Below are 19,388 nucleotides of genomic sequence, written 5' to 3' on the forward strand. Positions count from 1 at the left end.
TGAAATAATTTAGAGTCAGAGAAAAATAAAGATGTTTTCCTGGTAAAGGGAAAGAAAGGACCTGAGAGAGAACAATGGGAGGCAGGTGTTACTAAAGGTGAAATGGATAGAAATGGAGGTATTTAAATGGGAGGGGTGATACAAGGAACCATGGGGATAAATGGAAAGAAGGAGCTCAAGAGAGGTAGGACCATAGGAGAAGCATATTATTAAGTGAGGAATGGGAAAAATGGGGGCACCTTAAATGGGGAAACCATGATGGAGGGGTGAGACAATGTGAGAGATAAATAATGCCTAGTTTTAAAAACCAGAGGGAACCATATTAGTCCAACAACCTACTGAAAAATTATACATAGCAGATCAAAAAATATGTCTAGGTAAAGTTTATCTGAGAACAATTGATCTTTGCCCAAGATTTATCTACACGACACACAGTAATTAAAAGTACCAGGCTGGTGGAACTAACCTTCTTGGGAGTTTAACAGACATACTTTGAGGCCTATACTAATTTGGTCAGAGGGACACAAAGGACAGTTTTTGCCCTTTTCCCTCCTAGGTTGACTTCCAGAGGACTATGAGCATCTCTCAAAATGTCCTGTAACTGTGGTGAGTCGCTCCTTTCTTTTACCAGTTCCATCTATGTGAAGATAACTCAAAGATCCTGCTTGACCATGGCTGGCTTCACTTGGAAGCATGGAGGAAATGTTTCCTCTGTCCTGACCCTCTTCTTTGTAGACATAGCTAAATGCTACATAACAAGAAATAATTCCAGATAGGAGATACCTTCCTTTGAGTTGTTGGCCAGGGTGGCCCAAGGGACTCCCAGATAGTAACCCAGAATAGAACTTGAAAAATGAACAGCAGACCCCAATCTTGTCTAAAGAAATATTGACAGCTGATTGCTGCTAGATGAGGAACAGCTGACCCTACTAAAACAAAGACCTCTAGATAAGCTGACTAGATTCACCCTATATAACAAGAAACAATGCCAGACAGGAGATTCCTTCTTTTGAGTTATTGGTCAGGGTGGCCCAAGAGACTGCCACACAGTAACCCAGAATAAAACTGAGAAAATGAACTGAAGACCCCAATCTTATCTAAAGGAATATTAACAACTGATTGCTGCTAGATGAGGAACAGCTGATCTTCCTAAAACAAGCTTTCTAGATAGGCTGACTAGGTTCAGCAGATGGACAATGGCTGGGGAACGGCTGGGGAACGGCTGGGGAATGGCTGGGGAATGGCTGGGGGTGCTGACAACACAGTGGACAGTAACAGGGATGACAGAGTGTATGGGCTCCAGTGGGGGGTGGGGTATGGGAGGTGCCATTTGGGAAGTAGGTGTACAGATGAGAAAGATTGTTTGGGATACAAACACAAAAATCAACAAATAAAAAATGAGTTACATTTGAGGAGGAAGCATAAAAATTTACTTCATGTTAATTAGTTGAAGTGATGAACATTATCATTGAAATCTACCTGATGGCTTTATATCCATACTTGAGTGCCAAGGATTTGAGTGCAACTGACTGTGACTAGTAATAATCAGATACATAGAGATTAGAGACCTTTGTGCAAACATCTAAGTGTTAGTATTAAAAATAAGTCTTTCTTTAGAAAACAGTATTTTTAAAATGAAATGGAGATCTTTTTCAAAGGTTAAAAACTCATTCAATTTCATGTCTTACAGGGTTTATGCTGAGTTCAATATTGTATAAATGTATTAATTCAACTGTGAACCTAAAAATTACAGCCACTTTTGAAAGAGATGCATCTTTGCTCTGGAAATTATTATTGAATATGTTAAAGCTGTAATGAAACGCTTCTAATCATGTGGTTATTAAATTAAAAAATTAAATAAAAAATAAAAACACAGAATGCTTCTTGAAAAAAAAAATGACAAACCAGAATCACAAATGAACAAGACACCAGGACACAGGTCCCCTTCAAAACCTGTATCCCCTTTCCAATTGATCAAATTTAGAAGAACTGAAAGTTAATTTCAAAACCAAGTTATTAAAAAACAGAATTAATCTGTGATATTTTAATTCTTCATGTTGAGATCTTTTTGACCAGCTGTTATATAATCCACTTTTGTGGTAAATAACATTTCCTTAAACAGAAAAATTGTCTCATCCCACTTACATCTAAAATTAACTAAGAATGATTAGGAAACACTCAAAAAATATCTAGGTAAATGATTTTAAATATATTCCGTAAACTGTTTGACACACCATTTCAGAAAGAAATCCACACAAAAGTTGGCCAAATTATTACAATTCATAATAGTTTTATTTTTAAAATTCATAATGCTATGGTTATGCCTAAATGACCCAAGAATTGTGGACAATTTCCTGTGAAAAGGAGGTCAGCATGCCGGTTAAAGACAAAAATGAGTAGAATGTGGTAGGAATTATACTGATTTTCAGTAAGAGGTTAAATGGCAGTAAGTAGAAGACAGCCCTAGATGAGCTGTGCTGACCTCCCCTGGAGGTCCTGGAGGAGGACACGGGTGCTTTGTGTTGTGTATGTGTCGGGGGGCTACATGTGAAACACATTCCATGCTGACATGAAAATCTGTCACAGGGCGGGTGCTTTGTGTTGTGTGTGTGTGTCGGGGGGGCTACATGTGAAACACATTCCATGCTGACATGAAAATCTGTCACAGGAAAAGTGGGTGTGCCTAAAGTCAAAGCTCACAGAGCAGCAGCTGGTGCAGGACTGTTGATGGCCCTTCACCGATGCAAAGAAAAGTCAGAATAAATAATAAATGGCTTGTGGGATCAAAAGTGCTCTCGTTTGGAGCCACTGAGGTGGCTTAGGAAATAAAGGCACTGCCTGCCAAGCCTGAAAACCTGAGTTCAGTCCCCAGAACCCACATGGTAAAAGGAGAGGCTAGACTCCCCCACGCTGTCCTCACACCTCCGCAGACTGTGTGCATGCCCCCACATCACACACAATGACTAGCGAAAATTTTTCCATTGCTCTCATTTTGAGAGGAAAGAATAATTGTTCAACACCTCGTAGAACTTTGAAACATCCCTCAAGTGCCCCCCAAAGAAAGAAATTTGTGTGAACATCTTAGGTTTTCAACATTCACTAGGGGTAATGAGAGGTTGAAAAACAGTCTGTTCTGACGTCAAAGGGCCTAAAAGCTGTGACGGAGTTCAACCTGATACAGAGGCATAAATATAGTAATAGTTGAGAAGGGTAAAGGTGCATCACTTGTGGGGTCAATGAGTGGGGTGAGAACTGTTCTCTGAATTATAAGCACTGGAGTTCACTTAATTTCTCCAGACCTAAGCGGTACCAGGCAAAGTAGTTCAGGAGTGGGTGAACGTTGAGCTTTGAAGGCTTTCCTGAAAGAACAGATTCTGGGGGACTGGAGAGATGGTTCAGTGGTTAGAGCCCTGGCTGCTCTTGCAGAGGACCCAGGTTTGAATCCCAGCACCCACATGGTGGCTAACAACCATCTGTAACTCAGTTTTAGGGGATTTGATGCCCTCTTCTGGCCTCCATGGGCCCTAAAGCACATGATACACATACATACATGCAGACATAACACCCATACAAACACATTTTTAAAGAAATCTTCAGCCAGCTGTGGTGATGCACACTTTTAATCACAGTACCTGGGAGGCAGAGGTAGGCAGATCTCTGTGAGTTGGAAGCCAGTCTGGTGTACTTAGTGAGTTCTATGCCAACCAGGTCTACACAGTGAGATCCTGACTCCAAAAAGAAAAGTGTTCTTTTTATTATGTTCTCAAACCTCCAGGTACATGAGAAGCCTTCAGTTCTGCCTGCCAGGAGAGGACATGTATAGCAAGCCCAGGCAGCTGACAGTAATGTAGGTTCCATCAGCCTGTGATGTAAGACATGATCTGTAAGCAGACACACCCACAGAGTCAGCCATGGCCATCAGGATACCCCAGAGAATTTCTGTAAATGAATGTTCTGCAAACTTATATTAAAGCAATTTTCTTTCTCATATTTGCTGGGGGTGGGGGAGCATTTCTTCCAAAGGCTGAATAATTCGAATGAAAAAGGCTGGACTCCAGTGTGACTACTAACCCTTCCCGCCGAAACAGCAAGTGGCCTCTGTCAGATGTGTGCAGCCTCCCGTCAACAGTGGTAATTATGTGGGAAAAAGTGCTCCGTGAAGCTACTCTGGGCTGTCATCCTAAAGGATCCTGGGAACTTGAGCACTGTTAGATGGTGAATTCATCACTCTAAGTAGGACAATGCCTAATGGTCATGAGAAAGTGAGGCAAATACTCGACATTGAATCTCTTTTATGGTGTCTTTGCAGAAATGGAGGGACGCCTACACAATCCTCACTTCAGGAAGGTAGTGGAAAGGGCAGCAGAGACCTTTAGTGAAATGGCCTTCCAGCGGTGACGTGGTGCTGGGTCATTAACACCAAGTCTCTCTCCAGGTGGAGAAACTGAGTCCTAGAAAAGACATTTCCCCCAAGCTCACAGAGCTGTCAGAGACAGAGCAGGACCATGCAGACAATGTCGGGAGTGTCTTTCTTACAGCGAGGCCACATGACAAGCCAGATCTGCAGTCCCCACACAGTGGGATGTACAGCATTACGCTTGATCTCTCTGCAACTCTGTGAGCAAAATTTGGTTTTCCTATTTGCATAAATACAAGACCTAAGGCTCAGAAGGCTTAACTGACATGTTGGCACAGCGCACACCTACATCTGCCCAAGGAACTGAGTTGGTTTCTTCTGCCGTGATGTTTACCTTGCAGACAGAACCCACAGGAAATGCTTCCTCCCTTCCCCCACTGTTCGTTTCCAGGAGAATGCAACCATCAAAAGAAGGTAGCTGTTCATCAACCACTTACTCAGCAAACACACTAATCACCTGCTATGTTTCACACAATGATCTAGGTCACAGAGACACAACAGGAATAGACAAACTTACTCCATCATGGAGACAGGGAACAGACTGTGTAACGTTAGGTGGTGGTAGATGGTAAAAGGAAGATTAAGTAAGGGAAGGGGATGGAGGGGACCTGACGATCAGTTGCTCTCATCTTCTGAGCAGAGCAGCAGGAGCAGATCCTGCACAGGAATCTATGATGATCCATAAGAGGCCTGTCCTAGTTTGTTCTTCATTGCTGTGACAAAATACCCTGACCAATACCAACTTGGGGAGGAAAGGGTTTATTCAGCTTACATCTCCCAGGTCGCAATTCATCAGGGAGCCCAAGGTAGGAACTCAGGGCAGGAACCTGGAGGCAGGAGCTGAAGCACAGGCCATGGAGGAACGCTGCTTACTGGCTTGCTCCCCAGGCCCCTGCTCAGCCTGCTTTCTTATGCAACACAGGCCCACCTGCCCAGGGGTGGCACCACCCACAGTGTGCTAGGCCCTCCCACATCACTCATCAAGATGCCCCTCAGACATGGCCACAGGCCAGTCCAATAGGGGAAATTCCCCGACCAAGTCTCCCTCAACCCAGGTGTGTCAAGTTGACACTAAAGCTATCCAGCACACTTGTCAACTTGACACACAAACATCACTATTAAACCATAAGCTTTCCAATTTTGTCCCCAAATATGATGTTAATCCACAATATAAGACAGTACAACCTTAAAAAAACCCCACAGTCCTTAAAAAATTCAAACACTTAAAAGTTCATAGTCTCTTTTAAAAGTCTCTTAACTGTGGGTAGGTGTATATAAAATCCAAAACAAGTACTGTTTTATTTCAAAGGGAAGAATCTGGCACACCTAAGCAAAACCAAAGTCCAGCAAAGTATCTCAAGGCTGGACATCTTGGAGTCACTCATGATCTTCTCGGCTCCAAAGGGTACTGGCAGCTCCACTGCTCTGACTCTGCAGTCTACAGCACACTCAGCTCATCTCGCAGACCCAGACCAGCTCCATTCCACACCTACCGCTGTCCTTGGTGGTCGTCCCATGGTCCCGGCATCTCCAAAAAGCTGGGGTCTCCACTGAAACTAATGGCTGCTTCTTGCCTCTCTGGGTGCAAAGCCTCAGAGTCTCTCCGTGACCCCTTCAATCCTGGGGTCTTAGAACTATGCAGGACACTCTCACACATTACCAAGTCCAATTTCAGCTTGAGTTGGAGGCTTGGGTCTCCTTTGAACCACGGCTTCTGTGTGCTGATCCTGAGGAAGTACTTCTCAGAAGATTCTGCCACAATGATGCTGGTCTTTTACTATTCACAGCTGATTTTTCAGCCCCAGCTAACCAGAACCAACTGTCCCAATAGAGTAAAGGTTTCACTTTAGTGGTGCTGGTCTCTTCTTAATCACAACCGCAAAAGCCCTGAGAGTCTCCGCTTCCCTTTGAAGCTTCACAAGCCAGGCCTCCATCGTCTACAACTCTTTCAGGATAACTGTTCCAAGCTCCACAGCAACAAACTCTGAGCACGCAACGGCTTTTCCGGCCCAAAGTTCCAAACACTTCCACAGTCCTCCCCAAAACACCAAAGTCAGGTCTGTCACAGCAATATCCCACTCTCGGTACCAATTTCTGTCCTAGTTTGTTCTTCATTGCTGTGACAAAACACTCTGACCAGTACCAACTTGGGGAGGAAAGGGTTTATTTGTCTTACATCTCCCAGGTCACACACAGTTCATCAGGGAGCCCAAGGTAGGAACTCAGGGCAGGAACCTGGAGGCAGGAGCTGGAGCACAGGCCATGGAGGAACACTGCTTACTGGCTTGCTCCCCAGGCCCCTGCTCAGCCTGCTTTCTTATGCAACACAGGCCCACCTGCCCAGGGGTGACACCACACACAGTGGGCTGGGCCCTCCCACATCACTCATCAAGAAGATGCCCCTCAGACATGGCTACAGGCCAGTCCAATAGAGGCAATCCCCCAATTGAGGCTCCCTCAACCCAAATGTGTCAAGTTGATACAAAAGCTATCCAGCACAAGGCCCAACCTCGCAGATTCTTAGAAGTCCACAAACTGTACTGGGTATTTTCAATTGGATAAATAAACAAAAAAGCATAAACAGAATATTTCCTGAAAGAAAATTCTACAGACTTCCTTTTAAAAAATTTTAAAACAGGGACTGGAGAGACGGCTCAGCAGTTAAGAGCACTGGCTGCTCTTGGAGAGGACCAGGGATCAATTCCTAACACCCAGGTGGCAGATAACAACCACCCGTAACTCCAGTTCCAGGGGATCCAATGCCTTCTTCTGACTTCTGCAGGCATTGCACAACACGGGTGTACCTACATACATGCAGGCAATACACTGAAACACATAAAAATAATTAAAAAAAAATTTTTAATCTTAAACCAGACCATCAGCCAGGCATGGTGGCACATGCCTGTAATCCCAGCATCAAGAGGCAGAGAGGCAGCAGATCTCTGTGAGATCTGGCCAGCCTGGTCTACAAAGCCAGTTCCAGACCAGCCAGGGCTACAAGGAGATTCTGTCTCAAAAAATAATAAACAAATTAATTCTAAAAAGTAGACTGTCAACTGAGAAAATTCTATCAGAACTTGATCATAAATCCTAACTGGCACACATTCTGCCTTGCAGCACACCATCTAAGGATTCCCTGATTGCAACTGTGATGTTGGACTGAAGAAAACCAAGAAACCAGAAAAATACGTGCCCTTTACCATGTCCCAGAGCCTTCCTTGTTCGCACAACTCCTTACCTGCACACCCCACAAGATCTCCTAGCAGCTGCCTCACTGTGGTCCTTCTCAAAGCCTTTGGCTCCGATCTCAAGACCTTCTTCAGAGAATCACAGCTCCCAAATTTACTCTCCTGTTTGGCGGTATATTATTTACTCCTCAAGCAAACCTGACACACAGTGGTTTTCATTTTATAGATGGAGAAATTACAACTTGTATAGGCCCAGCATCATGTGTGTAGGTCCAGTGTCATGTCTCTGTAGGCCCAGCATCATGTGTGTGTAGGCCCAGCGTCATGTGTGTGTAGGCCCAGTGTCATGTGTGTGTAGGCCCAGCGTCATGTGTGTGTAGGCCCAGTGTCATGTCTGTGTAGGCCCAGCATCATATGTGTGTAGGCCCAGCATCATGTGTGTATAGACACAGCATCATGTATATGTAGGCCCAGCATCATGTCTGTGGCCACCTACTCTTCCTCTGTCTATTGTAACATGCTAAGTGACCAGCTATTAACTGTCTAAGTAGCCGGGCACGAAGGCTTATGCCTGGAATCCCAGCACTGGGGAGGCTGAGGCAGGAGGATCTCCAGGAGTTCAATGTATATTTTTAAATGACAGTTCAATGTCTCTAAGAGAGTCACAAAATACATACAAAGTTGACCCCTTTACTTCCTTTAATGCATTCCTTAACAGCGAGTTCAAGTAACCAGCAATAGAAAATATATTTGTTAAAGTATCTGAATATGTAACAGCAGACGGTTTTCTTTTCATCCTTCCCTAAAGAACATGGTGTGACAGTTATTCGAACTGTGTTTGCATTGTACTCAGTATGATAAATAAGCTAGAGATGACTGACAGCATACAGAGCTCACATCTCCATCAAATGAAGATGCTACCCTGTTCTGTGTAAGACCCTAGAGCACCACCAGATCCTGGTATGGGAAGAGGGAACCCATTCCTCACAGATGTTGAAGGAAGGGTGACTGAGTGAACTTTGAAAACATCACTGTTTACAAATTTCTTGCACATTTAATATCATAATGACAGGGCAGAAGGAGAAGAAAATACGTTACTGACCTTTTCTAGTAACTTCTGTTTCTTGTGTAGCTTTATCTTTTTAAAATGTGCCATTTATAATTGTTAAACTCTGATTAATTTGAAAAATATGTAACAGAATAGAGAGGGTATCAACCTGTATGTTTGGGATTATTTTTAATTAATTCTATTTTAATTAATAATAAATTAATAGTTTATTATTATTATTGGGAGAGGAGTTGAGACAGGGTCTCCCTGTAGCCCCAGCTGGCCTGGAACTCACTATGTACATCAAGCTGGTCTGGATCTCACAGAGATCCACCTGCCTCTGTCTCCCAAGTGCTGAGATTAAAGATGTGCACCACCATGCCCGGCCATATCTGGAACGCCTTACCTGAGAATATTATGTTTATCTTTCCCTGAAAATAGAAGCAGAGAGCATGGCAAACATGTTTATAAGTGAAAAACAAAGACAGTGTTTAAAGTACGTGACAGATTAGAGCTAATCGATATTGGTCTGGCTAACCTGGGGTCTGGTTTTCTAGTACTGCCCAATTTTATCTCCCTGGGTGAATTAATCAGTGCTCATAACAGTTCCATGAAGACAATCTTCGACCTCATTTAGTCCTCACGATACTGCAAGGTGAGACTTATGATCCTCTTCTCACAGATGAGATAACTCAGCTTCCAGGAACTGGAATAAACTTCCAGGAAGAAGGTCAGCATCTGGGTCCAGGGGGGCACCTCCCCAGGCTGTGCTCTTAAACACTCTAAGGCTCTTTCTGGGCCTCTCTTTCAGTACAAAAGCCCAAGACTTGCCCTATCTCCCCAGGGCAGGGGACCCAAGTCTGCCCAGGTTTGGTCATTTGGGAAAAGTATGCTACAGAGACAAACACTAAGAACATTCTGTCACTTCTAAGAATAAGGATGAATCATCCTTTTCTGCACGGCTCATTCTAATTAATATGCGGATGACACACGCCCCTCGTAAAATCGCCTTTGTCTTACCATTTTTTAATCAATGTATTATAGTGCCAACAGTCTCTTTGGGTTGAAGTACATTTATCTGGAGAAGTGTCATCAAGGATGGCGTAAACAGCAACAGTTATTTTTGAAAGAATTATTTTCTCCATCTGTTCAAATCTGTACTGTTTACTGCCCTGCAGCAGGTGATATTATCTCCCCTAATTCCCAGCCTTAAGTTTTCATACTTAGCTCCATCCCCCGCCCTTTATTAAGTGATCTGGACCCGTTTTATAGTTCTTCAACTAGTTTCGCCTGACTGTGGTCTTAGTCATAAAAAAATTTAATGCCAGCCGTGGTGGCACACGCCTTTAATCCCAGCACTCGGGAGGCAGAGGCAGGCAGATCTCTGTGAATTCAAGGCCAGCCTGGTCTACATAGTGAGCTCCAGGACAGCTGGGGCTACAGGGAGACCCTGTCTCAAAAAGACAAAAAAAAAACAATCATAAGCCTGGATTTTTTAAATACTGTACAGATTGGCCACAAAGAAGCTGGCAGCCTCTTGTACCACGTTCACTCTCAGCAGCACAAATCACCACCATGGTAAAGACCTGGAAACAACCAAACACCGCAGAGCGAGTATTCCTCCTGAAGGGCTTCCAGCATCGGAGCACCTGCCCCTCTGATGCACACAAATAACTTCCGTTATTGTTAATGACACCTATACATGCACAGAGCCCATCATTGCTAATAGCAGCTAAGTGCACGCAAAAGGGGGGAATTCAGTGAAATCTGTCTTAGAAACCACCCAGGAGAATAGAAGAATCAGCTGCCTGCTAGAGAGTGTTCTAAATTAAAAGCAGAGCTGCACTGAACTGGAAACCACAGGGGGATGTTAAACTCAGGAGCGGCGGGAATTAGCCTTCTCCTTCTCCCTCAGCTCCAGTGACTTGTCCTCCCCAGTCTTGGGTGTTGGTGGGAGCCGGTGACCTTGTGGTTTCCTCATGAAATGATCGGGAAATGAATTTCACACTTCCGTTGACTCACATGGTGGGCTTGGGGGAAAGTAAAAGTGAACCTGGACAGTTATGTCACAGCATATGGGAAGCACCTGTCATGTGGTATCTTGAATGACACTGTGAACCAGGGTGGAAGGGTAAAACATTATTATAAAATTTTATCTTTCACTTACCAGTCCTGAAAAAATAAATCTGTTCTCTTACAACATTATTGTAAAAGACAGCGAAAAATTAGCCTGAATATGATTTCCATTTACCCTCTGTGAACGCAGAAGCTACTTTCGATACCTCAGACCCACAGGATTTTGTCTTCATTGAGCCTTTTTGTTTTACAGGCAAGCATGTATGTCAAAGAAACTCCGGGACCACAGAGCACATGACACTGGATGCAGAATCAAGACCGTTCCGACCCTGGATCCGGTGCTTTAGCGTTCAGAACGTAGGCTCCCAGAGACAAGCTCCTGCATCTGGCACACTGGTCTCCGGAGACCAGACACACGGATGGAGAGAGGCGCTGCTAAGCCCAGGGGGAAGGTGCTGGAACTCTGGAGCAGGGGGACTAAGTGTTCCGCAGGGTGCTCAGTACTTACATGCTCCAGTTATTTCCAAAAATAGTTTCAGACACAGATCTAACAAGTGCTTTATTTTCAAAAGGTATAAGAGATGGATCACGGGAATAGAAAATGCCTCATGTCATAAAACAAGCCTGGATGACTTTTCTGTCCAACCGCCCACTTCCTCTTGTCCCAGGCAGTGAGCTGTCCTTCTGATGCCTCTGCTGCGTGTGGGAAACACATTGTTTTTGTTCTGTTTCATACACAGCTGTTGTTTGGCTCTGTTCCAATCTGATGATGCACACAGAGGTGGACAGAGAACACTAGAGGGCCAGGGGTCATTTCTTCGCAAGGCCTTTCCCTACAGAAAGTTCTGTCTGAACTTTCTCTCCCTCCCTGCAAGAGGTTTCTTGATGTTTAAGCTTTCAGATCCTCTGCTCCCTATGAACTTGAATATCAGGCCTGAGGGCAGTGATACACATTCCATCCTGGCCCAGATGTTCGACATTTCCTGTTTATTATCCGCAATAACTACAGCACCTACCCCACCTAGTTCCAGGAAGTTGATATACTTGCAGGTTCAAACGGTGCAGGTTGGGCTTATTGGGCAGCTGCCTGTGCCAGTCCTAGTCAGACATTTCCAGAATATGAATAGCAAACACAGCACAAATGGAGGGTGGATGAACAGTGTGCAGGTGAGAAAGAGCAGAGAGAAGAGGAGGAAGAGGAGGAAGAGGAGGAAGGGGAGGAAGGGGAGGAAGGGGAGGGGAAAGGAGGCAGCACCTCAGCACAGAGCTGGAGAGGGTGGGGCGGCCAGAAGATGGTTTTACTCTCAACTCAGCCTTCTCTGCTGTGTTTAATGAACTGAACACATTCTCTCTCTACTTCTTCATCTGTCAGGGGAGGAGAAAAGACAGCACACCCCATCTCACCCTGTTACCACAGCGTTGGCTGACTTAGGTAATACCTGAAGATACTTGATAAACCCTAAAGCATTAATATAGAAATCACAGTATTCTGATAGCTTAACAAAGTACAAGATCAGAGACAAAACCACACTGGAGGGATCACCTTCTGTAAGGCTGATGACAGAACCCAGGACCTTGCACACGAAAGGCACCGCACCACTGAGCTATACCCTCCAGCCCTCAGAACACACCTGGACGGCCTCTGAACAGGAGCCTGATTTGCAACGAGCGCCCTTCATCCAATACCATCTGTGGTGGTTTGAATGAGAATGTTCCCCATAGACTCAGATATTTGAGCACTTGGTCAGTTGGTGGCGCTGTGAATGTTACGGAACCTTCCAGAGGTGTCACTGGGGTTTTGAGAGTTCCTAGCCTGGTCCCAATTCCGGTCTTTCTCTCTGCTTTCATTTGCCATTGGAGATGTGAGCGCTCAGCTTTCTGTATTCGCAGCCCACGCCGCTATGATGACAAAAGACGTTACACCCAAGAAACTCTTCCTTCTGTAAGTTGCCTTGGTCATAATCACAGCAACAGAAAAGTCATGAATGTACCATCTGTTCTGGTTTACTTTCAATTGTTGTGACAAAACACTGACCAATACCACCTTGGGGAGGAAAGGGTTTATTTGGCTTACATCACTGAGGGAGCCCAAGGTAGGAACTCAGGGCAGGAACCCAGGAACCCGGAAGCAGGAGCTGGAACACAGGCCATGGAGGAACGCTGCTTACTGACTTGCTCCCCTGGCTGCTCAACCTGCTTTCTTATGCAACGCAGGCCCACCTGCCCAGGGGTGGCACCACCCACAGTGGACTGGGTCCTCCCACATCACTCAACATCAAGAAAATGCCACACGGACATGGCCACAGGCCAGTCCAATGAGGGCCATTACCCCAATAGAGGCTCCTCTACCCAGGTATGGTGTCAAGTTGACAGCTAAAGCATCCAGCACACCGTCTTTACCCTGCTTGCAAAGCAACCCAAGGCATACCAAAAACTTGATGTGAAAAACAGTCCGCTTTGTGCCAATGCAGGGGTGGGGATATACTCTGATGACATTTTTCAAAATTACATAGAAGAAAATGTCCTGGATTAAAAACAAAGTGGCTTCGAACTAGACTAGAAATTATTTCTGCTCTTCCACAGAAGATTTATACCAAGGAGCAAAGACGGGGCTGTGGGAGGGGACGCCCCCAAAGGCCACACTTTACGTAGTGGCTGCTCCACTGCGAAGGTGCAGAGCCTCCCTGACTCCCACACTACCTGTAGCAGAGGTGGGACTCGAAGGGATGCTCTGGGTCCTGAAGTAAGGTGGCTTGTCACTTTATGGCATGTCACAAGCTTGCTTTTATTGAACTTCTATAAATGTTACATATTTTTTCCGATCCATTCTTTTCCTGCAATGAGCTGCGATCACTTTGAAGGCAGTCACCGTTCTTCATTTCCCTCTGAGCCCAGTACAAACCAGAGTAGCAGCTCAGCTAACAATCAATTCACTTATGTATTCAATAGATTTAAAACCATGTAGACACAAGCTATTTTATAGAGGTGTAGGCACAGTTTATGTATTAAAATAGTTGTATAATTGATCATTTGCATAATTAATTAATTCTTCTGAGTGTAAACAAGTGCCCACAAAGCCAAATGGAACAGTTGATTCTGTAACAAGCATGAGATGTGCCAAGCAGAGCGGGACACTTGCTACTCACACCCCCGAAGCATTCTTGCAGCTCTGCCTAAAAGATGGAGGCTTGGTCTTCAGACACTTTAGGACAACCTCTTCCACGATAAAATGTTGAGATAATTGCTTTACTTCTAAGAAATACTGTTTCTTGCCATTGCATTTAATGGTTTACTTTTCTTTGATTTGGAGTTGACGTTTCTTCTTTTGGTCATGTTAGCATTTGCATAAAATAGGCACTCACTACCTACTTTTGAGATCTTAAAGATAAACCACTTCCTGTAGGAAGACAACACTATTCCTTCACTGTTACTTAACTCTTAGGAATTTATTAAACGGGATAGGCTTCCAGAGCTGAAATTCTGTAAACACATGATTTGGCAACTTGCTAATATCAATATCTCTAATCTGTTTATTATCTGTAATTTCTTTTTTTGCAAGACCTAAATCTGATGTAGTCTGACATGAATATTTTCTTTATATTTAAAACACCCTATTTAAGCTGCTGGAGAGATGGCTCAGAGGTTAAGAGCGCTGGCTGCTCTTGCAGACGACCCAGGTTCAATTCCCAGCACCCACATGGTGCCTAACAACCAGTTCCAGGGGAGTTGGCTCCCTCTCCTGACCGACTCAGGCATGGCATGACACGGGTGCACTTACACACATGCAGGCAGTACACTCATACACATAAAATAAAAATAAAAGCAATAAAATTTTTTTAAAGGCTCACTTAATAGTGGTTGCAAATCGATGCACATTGGAGATTGGGCATTGAATATCCAACTCTGGTTCCAGGTGCTGTTTCCCTCGTTCAGAGGATGAGGGAAGGAGGTTTTGGGAGGTTAATTGTTAAGTTCAGGTTCAGACGGTGATCAAAGGGAAGAGTTAGAACTTTGAACCCAAACTGCAGAGTCAGAGGTTAAAGGAGACGTGTCCCTTGGCACGGGATGGGTGGGCACAGTAGCTTGAGGTCCGCTTGCTTTTGTGCACGCCTCCCTTTCCTCTGCTTCTGTGGCACCCTTGGCTCCCTGGCTCAGGGCAGGCCATGAGACTGATAGGCGTTTTGCTATCCTAAGGATGCTTCACACTCCCTGTAGACCCCCGAGATCCACGTGACGCTGATGCTCATGTGCTCTTTGGTCTTCCTGGACGTGATGAGGACACATCCAGATGTAAGAACTCTCTCAGGTTAGGTGTGCTCAGACCCATGGGTAGAATATTACTGCTATTTCTAGGTAAGCTGCGTGATGTGAGATGACAAAGACCACATGACTGGGTGTCACCTTCAAGGACAGACATTTCCTAGTTAAGGATGGATGTCACCTTCACAAGTTCACTCCCCAGGACTTTTGATAAGGTCCCCATGCTGTATCTTGGAATGTGGGAAATGGCTTGAGGGGATAAGCTGAAGAATCAAACAAAGAAATTGTTCAGAGGGGTGAGAAGGTGCTTCCACCTACATAAATCCTCAACAAAACTCACTTCTCATCAAAGACCTCTATAATGGAAAGACCGAGTTGATCATCAGCTTTATCAAAGCGACACAGTGCTAGCCATGATAAACTAATTAGGAAGAAACAACCAGGAAAATCTAAATCAAAGGCCGTTCTGCAAAGCAACTGCTTTATCCTCTTTAGAACTGGCAAAGTCATAAAAGACCAAAGAACCCGAGAAGAGTGTGCAGAGGACCAAATTAAAATACACAGAAGCCTAAGGAATATTCCATGAACAGCGACACACGGCTTCCACAGGGAAATTCTTCAGACACTGGAAAACAGAGCCAGCGTGTGATCCAGCAATCTCAGTCCTGGTGTGTGTGTCCAGGAGACAAACTCAGCACCTCAGAGCTGGTTCACCCGTGTTCACAGGCACACTACTCACACAGTCAGCCACAAAAACAACCTAACTCCAGAGATGAATGAGTGAAGCAAATGTACCAGTACATAAGCGTTTGCAGTAACAATGTCAGTCAGCCTTCAAAAGAAAGTGTGGTATCAGTGACATGCATGAGGCTGGGAGGTAGAGTGCTCAGTGAAAATCCCAAACTTAGAAAGACAGACACCACATTATCTCACTTTATGAGACATCTAAAGAACCCAAACGTGGGGCTGGAGAGATGGCTTAGCAAGTAAGAGCACTGACTGCTCTTGCAGAGGACCCAGGTTCGAATCCCAACACCCACATGGCAGCTAACAACTGTCCGTAACTCCAGTTCCAGGGGATCTGACAGCCTCTTCTGTCCTTCACAGGTATTGCACAACACAGGTGCGCTTATCTACATGCAGGCAATACACGCATACACATAAAATAAAAATAATAAAATATTAAAAAGAAAGTTTCAAAATAATGTTCTGGGGACTGGAGAGGTGGTTTAGAAGTTAAGAGAACTGGTTGCTGTAGAGAACCTTTAACTCCAGCTCCAGGGGATCTGACACCCTCTTCTGGACTCCAAAGTTTCCTGGACTCATATACACACACATTTATACTCTCTGTCTCTGTCTCTATATCTCTCTCTTCTCTCTCTCCTCTCTCTCCTCTCTCTCTCTCTCTCTCTCTCTCTCTCTCTCTCTCTCCCCCTCCCTCCCTCCCTCCCTCCCTCTCTTTTCTTTGCCTTTTTGAGACACAGTCTCCCTGTAGCCCCAGCTGACCTGGAAATTGTTATGTAGACCAGGCTGGCCTTGAACTCACAAAGATCTGCCGTTCCAGGGGATCCGACAGCCTCTTCTGTCCTTCACAGGTATTGCACAACACAGGTGCGCTTATCTACATGCAGGCAATACACGCATACACATAAAATAAAAATAATAAAATATTAAAAAGAAAGTTTCAAGTTTCAAAAAAAAAAAACCAAACTCACAGCAATGGAAAGGGTAGTTACAGGGGCCTGGGACCGGGTGGGGGAATAGGGGTGCAGTCACAGGGTGCAAGCTTGCAAGGGTCAGGTGGGTAACTAACGCAGCACTAAGGTATCATATGGCAATCAGAGTTAATAAAAAGATACTGCATATGCTTGAAAGGTTCTAAGAGCATCCATCTTAACCACCCTTAGCCATGTACACACAGACAGGTAGCCATGTGGGGTGGTGGATCCATAAATTAGGTTAACTGCAATCATTACACATGCATACATAAATTGTAATATTGTGTGGTACACATCAACCGCACACAATGCTTACTTGGCACGTTAGCATTAACAAAGCTGAGAAAAAGAAGGAGATTAAAAGAATCTTGTAGCTGCCTACATACATGCAGCCATGCACTAACATGTATGAAACAGGGCTGTGATTAGCCAAAAGCAAACAGATGGTTATGCACACACAGATTTTATAAAAGCTTTGTATGTTGCCGGGTATGGTGGTGCACGCCTTTAATTGCAGCACTCGGGAGGCAGAGGCAGGCAGATCTCTGTGAGTTCAAGGCCAGCCTGGTCTACATAGTGAGTTCCAGGACAGCTGGGGCTACAGGGAGACCCTGCCTCAAAAAGACCAAAAAAAAATCATGTATGTCTATAAGTGCATTTGTACACCGAAAATGGTACATATCTTGTAAATGGCGAGGGGGCAAATGAACAGGAAAAAGGAGATGTTGGTAAAGATATGGAGAGTTTCATTCTTTATCTTTTGACTGTCCTTTTTAATGATGCAACAATGAGCCATAGGAAGCTGGATTAAACCAGTCGTAGGCTGTTCCTCAGAAAGCAGATCCTGAAATGAGCCTTCTTCTGAGGCTAGAGAGGATGGAGCCAGGCTGCAGGCTAAGGGCAGCTCTGGCTAACCCCACGGGAACTCTCCAGAGCTGTCACCTGTCATCTCTGTGCCTTGCCTCTTTCTGTCAGGGGATTTCAGCCTCCCTGGGAAGGCAGCAACTCAGCAAGGGGCATCCAGCCATGCTTCTGACCTACCAGTCCGTCCTCAAACTGCACAATATTTTCTTTCAGCAGTAATATTGCTTCGCAAAATATTTGCTTTAGTTGAATTTGGGGTTTTAATTCCAACTGCTCAGTAAGAAAAGCAGTAGGTTTACTGCCCTCTTCACCAGGGCCTGTCACAAACATGCGCTGGCATTAGTCCTTAGATGCTAATAATCCCCCTTGGTATTTCTTTGGCCCTGCCAAGGACTGGATTGTCTCTCCCTGTAATCCAAACATGGACGCTCTAATCCCCCATGCTGCTGTGTTTGGAGACACTGTCATTAGGAGGTTACTGGGTTAAGTGAAACCATGAAGACCAAGCTCTCCCCGAGTAGTAAAGGCCACGTGAGAGCAGAGCAGCCCTCACCAAGCCTATAAGACAGCTCTTGTCCCAAAGGGAGCACTAGACTGTGGTCTTGGACTAGCCAACCTCAAAACTGAGAGATGAAAACTCCTCTTATTTAAGCCTTTCTTACGTGGTATCGTGTTGTAGCAGCCTGAGCTGATTACGGTGGGGCTTAAATTAACAGTCAGATCCTAAACCTGCCAAATAATTTGGCTGCATAATGGACCGTTGTCAGAAGGACATGATTTTATACAGGACGTGATTAAATCTCTCAGTGAGTCTGTGCTGGAGAGAAGTCAGCAGGTCCTGTATTCTCAAGTGTCTGACTGGCTGTCTATACTTTTACATTGTTATTTTTGTTTGATTTCACCTTTTCCTGCTTAAACAAATCACTGGAATATGCTATTGGAAACCTCTTAGAATTGGGGTTAATATGTCACATTGTTTTACGATTTTGGAGTCATCGTGACTAAAGCGCGCTAGGCTCCTGAGGCAGACTGGTTCAAGTTCTTTACCTTGGACCTGAGGAGACCGTGGTTACTGCAGTGGAGTCTAGTAACAGTAATGCTCACATCACGGTCAGGATGCTTGGAGTGTGTGTGTGTGTGTGTGTGTGTGTGTGTGTGTGTGTGTACACATGCACAGGTGCATACATGTGTGCATGCGTACATAGGTGTATGCATGTATGTGCGACTGTGCCCACATATGTGCACATGTATGTCAGAGGGAAAAAGATGCCCTTGAAGAAAACTACAGTTGAAACCAGGCTCCCAAAATGCAGGCATGGGTCAGGCAGACGTCCCCACTCTGTGACTACAACTGTCTCCTGGAGTCAAGGGTTATTAGCATGAGCAGTGAACTGGCCCAAAAGAATAAACTGATCCATCATTAGCTGGAAGACAGAAAGCAGACACATCTTAGTAGGTGAGTTAAGGTATGACTCCCCTAGGCTGAAAGTGGAGGGTGTGCCATCTCAGGAAACATCTGAACTGGCCGACCTGACAGATTAACTAGAATGTACACTGATGCCCACTACTCCCAGATTGTCAGGCTCTCCCCTGCAGCAGTGCGTGGGTGCAGGCCAGAATCATGAGGACTAAGCTGTCTTTAGCAACACTTCACAACACAGAATTTTAAGTGGTCCCATTAGACCAACTACATTGTCCAGGTTTTACCCAGGAGTTTAAAGTACAGAATTCAGTATTTGGAATTCCCCATCCCATATAATCATTTAGAACGCCCTCCCGGAAATTATCTGTAGTAGTCCATTTCCAATAAGGTGTCA

The sequence above is a fragment of the Nannospalax galili genome, unplaced genomic scaffold (genome assembly GCF_000622305.1).
Source record: "Nannospalax galili isolate Female #2095 unplaced genomic scaffold, S.galili_v1.0 scaffold442, whole genome shotgun sequence".
Taxonomy (NCBI): domain Eukaryota; kingdom Metazoa; phylum Chordata; class Mammalia; order Rodentia; family Spalacidae; genus Nannospalax; species Nannospalax galili.